Here is a 7,321-nt window from a genome sequence, read left to right on the forward strand (position 1 = left end):
CACAGAGACCCACAGACTCACCACACAGAGACCCACAGACTCACCACACAGAGACCCACAGACTCACCACACAGAGACCCACAGACTCACCACACAGAGACCCACAGACTCACCACACAGAGACCCACAGACTCACCACACAGAGACCCACAGACTCACCACACAGAGACCCACAGACTCACCACACAGACACCCACAGACAAATGAAAACCATTTGGCCATGACCTCGTGTTTTATTGTTGCCATGGCAACCGCCGACAAACGTGACGTCACAAAGAGCGAGAGAAAAAATCGTCCAATCAGAGCCCTCGTCCCGCCCACGTGGCCTCGCTGAGCGTCACAGCGGCAGCGGGGGGGGGGGTGCTGGGGGGGGGCGTCACGTGACCAACTGCGGCCAATCGCAGCGCTCGGCGGCGTGGTTTCACTCGAACAGGAATCGAACAAAATTAAGGAAATAAAACTGACTCACTCACTCACCTAGTCACCTACTCACCTACTCACTCACTCACCTACTCACCTACTCACTTACTTACTCACTCACTCACCTAGTCACCTACTCACTTACTTACTCACTCACCTACTCACTCACTCACCTACTCACTTACTTACTCACTCACTCACCTACTCACTCACCTACTCACTCACTCACCTACTCACTCACCTACTTACTCACCTACTCACTCACCTACTTACTCACCTACTCACTCACCTACTTACTCACCTACTCACTCACTCACCTACTTACTCACCTACTCACCCACTCACTCACCTACTTACTCACCTACTCACCCACTCACTCACCTACTCACTCACTCACCTACTTACTCACCTACTCACCCACTCACTCACCTACTCACTCACTCACCTACTTACTAACTCACTCACCTACTCACCCACTCACTCACCTACTCACCCACTCACTCACCTACTCACCTACTTATTCACCTACTCACTCACCTACTCACTCACCCACTAACTCACCCACTCACTCACCTACTCACTCACTCACCTACTTACTCACCTACTCACTCACTCACCTACTCACTCACTCACTCACCTACTTACTCACTCACCTGCTCACTCACTCACCTACTCACTCACCTACTCACTCACCTACTCACTCACCTACTCACTCACTCACCTACTTGCTCACCTACTCACTCACCTACTCACTCACTCACCTACTCACTTACTCACCTACTCACTCACCTACTCACTCACTCACCTACTCACTCACCTACTCACCCACTCACTCACCTACTCACTCACTCACCTACTCACTCACTCACCTATTCACTCACTCACTCACTCACCTACTTACTCACCTACTCACTCACTCACCTACTCACTCACTCACCTACTCACTCACTCACCTACTCACTCACTCACCTACTCACTCACTCACTCACCTACTCACCTCACTCATCTACTCACTCACTCACTCACCGACTCACTCACCTACTCACTCACTCACCTACTTACTCACCTACTCACTCACTCACTCACCTACTTACTCACCTACTCACTCACTCACCTACTCACTCACTCACCTACTCACTCACTCACCCACTCACTCACTCACCTACTCACTCCTCAGTCACCTACTCACTCACTCACTCACCTACTCACTCACTCACTCACCTACTCACTCACTCACTCACCTACTCACTCACTCACTCACCTACTCAATCTCTCACCTACTCACTCTCACCTCACTCACTCCACTCACCTACTTACTCACCCACCTACTCACTCACCCACCCTACTCACTCACTCGCTCACCTACTCACTCACTCACCCACCAACCCTCCCCCTCGATTAACTCACCCACCCATTTACCCACCCACCCACCCAATGACACACCCACCCACCCACCCACTCACCCACCCATTTACCCACCCACCCACCCAATGACACACCCACCCACTCACCCAATGACACACACCCACCCACCCACTCACCCACCCACTCACCCACCCACTCACCCACCCCACTCACCCACCCACTCACCCACCCACCCACCCACTCACCCACCCACCCACTCACCCACCCACCCACCCCACCCAATGACACACCCACCCACCCACTCACCCACCCCATTTACCCATTTACCCACGAACACACCCACCCACCAACCCTTCCCTCGATTAAACTCAGTGACCCACCCACTCACCCACCCTCACTCACTCACTCACTGACACACAGACACAGACTCACACAGACACTCACTCACACAGACTCACACACAGACACACACAGACAGACGCACCCAGACTCACACAGACACAGACTCACACAGAGACAGGCTCACACACAGACAGACACACACAGACACAGACTCACACAGACTCACAGAGACACAGACTGACACAGAGCCACAGACTCACACAAATACACACACAGACAGACAAACACACACAGACTCACACACAGACTCACACACAGACTCGCACACAGACATTCACAGATATTCACTTAGACTCTGTAGTTGTGGTGGTTGTCGTGGTTGTTGTGGTGGTTGTGGTGGTTGTGTTTTTGGTGACTGTGGTGGTGGTTGTGGTAGTTGTGGTGGTGGTTATGGTGGATGTGGTAGTTGTAGTAGTTGTGGTGGTTGTGGTGGTGGTTATGGTGGTTGTGGTAGTTGTAGTAGTTGTGGTGGTTGTGGTGGTGGTTATGGTGGTTGTGGTGGTGGTAGTGGTCGTAGTTGTGGTGGTGGTGGTGGTTGTGGTGGTTGTGCTAGTTGTGGTGGTTGTGGTGGTAGTAGTTGTGGTTGTGGTGGTTATGGTGGTTGTGGTGGTGGTTGTGCTAGTTGTGGTGGTTGTGGTGGTAGTAGTTGTGGTGGTTGTGGTGGTTGTGGTGGTAGTGGTTGTAGTTGTGGTGGTGGTGGTGGTTGTGGTGGTTGTGCTAGTTGTGGTGGTTGTGGTGGTGGTTGTGGTGGGGGTGGTGGTAGTAGTTGTGGTTGTGGTGGTGGTTGTGGTGGGGGTGGTGGTGGTTGTGGTGGTTGTGGTGGTGGTGCTAGTGTAGGGCATAGAGTAGCAGCAGGATGATGCAGGCGGCGGTGATGGCTGCAAGCAGCAGGGCGTCTCTCCGCTTGCGCACAGAGATGCGCTGAAGCAAGCTGTTGACAAGCGGGAAGCGATCTGTGGATATCGAAACAAAAACCACGTGATGGTGGTGGTGGTGGGGGTGGTGGTGGTGGTGGGGGTGGTGGTGGTGGGGGTGGTGGTGGTGGGGGTGGTGGGGGTGGTGGTGGTGGTGGTGATGGTGATGGTGGTGGTGGTGGGGGTGGTGGGGGTGGTGATGGTGGTGGTGGGGGTGGTGGGGTGGTGGTGGGGGTGGTGGTGGTGGTGTGGGGTGGTGGTGGTGGGGGTGGTGGGGGTGGTGGTGGTTGGTGGTGGTGGTGGGTGGTGGGGGTGGGGGTGGGGGTGGTGGTGGGGATTGGGGGTGGTGGTGGTGGTGGTGGTGGGGGTGGTGGTGGTTGTGGTGGGGGTGGTGGTGGTGGTGGGGGTGGTGGTGGGGGTGGTGGTGGTGGTGGTGGGGGTGGGGATGGTGGTGGTGGGGGTGGTGGTTGTGGTTGTGGTGAGGGTGGTGGTGGTGGACAGGCGTCAGGGTCAAGGATCACATTTGGCAGAGCTTCGTGTAAGTCACTCACCCACCCACCCCACTCACCCACCCACCCACCCACTCACTCACTCACTCACCCACCCACCCACCCCCCCACCCACCCACTCACCCACTCACCCACCCACCCACCCACTCACCCACCCACTCACTCACCCCCCACCCACCCACTCACCCACCCACCCACTCACCCACCCCACCCACCACACCCACTCACCCACCCACACCACTCACCCACCCACTCACCCACCCACCCCACCCACTCACCCACCCACCCCACCCACTCACCCACTCACCCCCACCCACTCACCCACTCACCCCCCACCCACTCACTCACCCCCCACTCACCCCCCCACCCACCACCCACTCCCCCCCACCACCCACCACTCACCCACCCACTCCACCCACCCACCCACTCACCCACCCACCCACTCACCCCACCCACCCATCCACCCACCAACCCACTCACCCCACCCACCCACCCACTCACCCACCCACTCACCCACCCCACCCACCCACTCACCCCCCCACCCGACCCACCCACCTCCACCCACCCACTCACCCACCCACCCCACCTCACTCACCCACTCACTCACCCCCCACCCACCCACCCACTCACCCACCCACCCACTCACCCACCCACCCACTCACCCACCCACTCACCCACCCCACTCACCCCACCCACCCACCCACCACACACCCCCCACCCACCCACCCACTCACCCACCCACTCACCCCCACCCACCCCACCCCCACCCCCACCCACCCACCCCACCCACCCACTCACCCACCCACTCACCCCCCACCCACCACTCACTCACCCACCCACTCACTCACCCCCCACCCACCCCACCCACCCACCCACCCACCACCCACCCACCCACTCACCCACCCACCCACTCCTCACCCACTCACTCACTCACCCACCACTCACCCACCCACCCACTCACCCACCCACCCACCCACTCACCACTCACCCACCCACTCACCCACCCACCCACTCACCCACTCACCCACCCACCCCACCACCCACCCACTCACTCACCCCCCACCCACCCACTCACCCACCCACCCACTCACCCACTCACCCACTCCACCACCCACTCACCCACCCACTCACCCACCCACCCACTCACCCACCCACCCACCCACTCACCCACCCACTCACCCACTCACCCCCCCCACCCACCCACTCACCCACCCACCCACTCACCCACCCACTCACCACCCCCCACTCACCCACCCACTCCACCCACCCCACCCCACCCACTCACCCACCCACCCACCCACCCACCCACCACCCACCACCCACCCACCCACCCACCCACCACCCACCCACCCACTCACCCACCCCACCCACCACCCACCCACCCACTCACCCACCCACCCACCCCCACCCACCCACCCACCCACCCCACTCCACCCACCCACTCACCCCACCCACCCACCCACCCACTCACCCCCCCACCCACCCACCCACTCACCCACCCCACTCACCCACCCACCCCCTCACTCACCCCACCACACCCCCCCCACCACCACCCACCCACCCACTCACCCACCCACCCCACCACCCACCCACCCACCCACCCACCTCACCCACCCACCCCCCCACCCACTCACCCCCCCACCCACCCACCCCACCTCACCCACCCACTCACCCACCCACCCACCCACCCACTCACCCCACCCACCCACTCACCCCCCACCCACCCACCCACTCACCCACCCACTCACCCACCCACTCACCCCCCACCCACCCACTCACACCCACCCACCCACCACTCACCCCCACTCACCCACTCACCCACCCACCCACTCACTCACCCCACCCACCACTCACCCACCCACCCCCCCCACTCACCACTCACCACCCACCCACCCACTCACTCGCTCACCCACCCCACCACTCACCCACCCACCCACCCACCCACTCACCCCCCCACCCACCCACCCCCCCCCCCACCCACCCACTCACCCCCCACCCACCCCCCACCCCCCCACCCACCCACTCACCCACCCCCCCACCCCCCCACCACTCCCCCACCCCACCACCCACCCACCCACTCACCCACCCCCCCACCACCCACCCCACCCACCCCACCACCCACCCACCCACCCACCCCCACCCACTCACTCACCCCACCCCACCCCACCCACTCACCCACCCACCCACCACCCACCACCCCCCCACTCACCCACCCACCCCACCCCCCCACCACTCACTCCCCCACCACTCACCCACCCCCCCACCCACCACCCCTCACTCACCCACCCACCACTCACACCACCCACCCACTCACTCACCCACCCACCCACCCACTCACCCACCCCACTCACCCACCCACCCCCCCACCCACTCACCCACCCACTCACCCCCCACCCCCCACCCACCCACCCACTCACCCACCCACTCCCCCACCCACCCACTCACCCCCCACCCACTCACCTCCCACCCCACCCACCCACTCACCCACCCACTCACTCACCCACCCACCCACCCACCCACTCACCCACCCACCCACACCCACTCACTCACCCCACACACTCACCCACTCACCCACACACTCACACACCCACTCACCCACTCACCTCACCCACCCACTCACCCACCCACCCACTCACCCCACCCACTCACCCACCCACCCACCCACTCACCCACCCACCCACTCACCCACCCACCCACCTCACTCACACACTCACCCACTCACCCACACACTCACACACCCACTCACCCACTCACTCACCCACCCACTCACCCACCCACCCACTCACCCCACCCACCCACCCACCCACTCCACCCACCACTCACTCACCCACCCACTCACTCACCCACACACTCACCCACTCACTCACCCACACACTCACCCCACTCACCCACACACTCACACACCCACTCATCCACTCACTCACCCACCCACTCACCCACCCACCCACTCACCCACCCCACTCACCCACCCACCCACCCACTCACCCACCCACCCACTCACCCACCCACCCACTCACTCACACACTCACCCACTCACCCACACACTCACACACCCACTCACCCACTCACTCACCCACCCACCCACTCACCCACCCACCTCACCCACCCACCCACCCACTCACCCACCCCACCCACTCACCCACCCACCCACTCACTCACCCACTCACCCACCCACCCACCCACTCCCCCACCCACCCACTCACCCACCCCACCCACTCACCCACTCACCCACTCACCCACCCACTCACCCACCCACCCACCCACTCCCCCCCCCCAGGCAGGATACGTGCGAGGCTGTTCACTTTGCTCTGGATGGAGCGGAAAACTCCGCGCTGCGACGACAACTTCTCCCTCGTCGCCATGGCGATGCTGGGCGCACACACACACACACAGGTGAACACACACACACACACAGGTGAACACACACACACACAGGTGAAACACACACACACACACAGGTGAACACACACACACACAGTGTACACACACACACAGGTGAACACACACACACACACACACAGGTGAACACACACCACACACACCAGGTGAACACACACACACACAGGTGAACACACACACACAGACACACACACAGTGTACACACACACACACAGGTGAACACACACACACACAGACACACACAGGTGAACACACACACACACAGGTGAACACACACACACACACAGGTGAACACACACACACACAGGTGAA

The 7,321-nt window shown here is 61.2% G+C and overlaps 1 long non-coding RNA gene across 1 annotated transcript; it reads right to left on the minus strand.

Moving 5' to 3' along the window:
• Positions 1 to 2,955: 2,955 nt before the first annotated feature.
• Positions 2,956 to 6,987, minus strand: LOC144742290 (uncharacterized). Its single transcript, XR_013590074.1, has 2 exons — positions 6,897 to 6,987; positions 2,956 to 3,140 (listed from the first exon to the last, which is right to left on the minus strand). It is a non-coding gene; the product is annotated as an uncharacterized LOC144742290 (long non-coding RNA).
• Between the last annotated feature and the right edge of the window lie 334 nt (positions 6,988 to 7,321).

Source organism: Lampetra planeri, unplaced genomic scaffold (genome assembly GCF_965212315.1).
Source record: "Lampetra planeri unplaced genomic scaffold, kcLamPlan1.2.h2 scaffold_967, whole genome shotgun sequence".
Taxonomy (NCBI): Eukaryota; Metazoa; Chordata; class Hyperoartia; order Petromyzontiformes; family Petromyzontidae; genus Lampetra; species Lampetra planeri.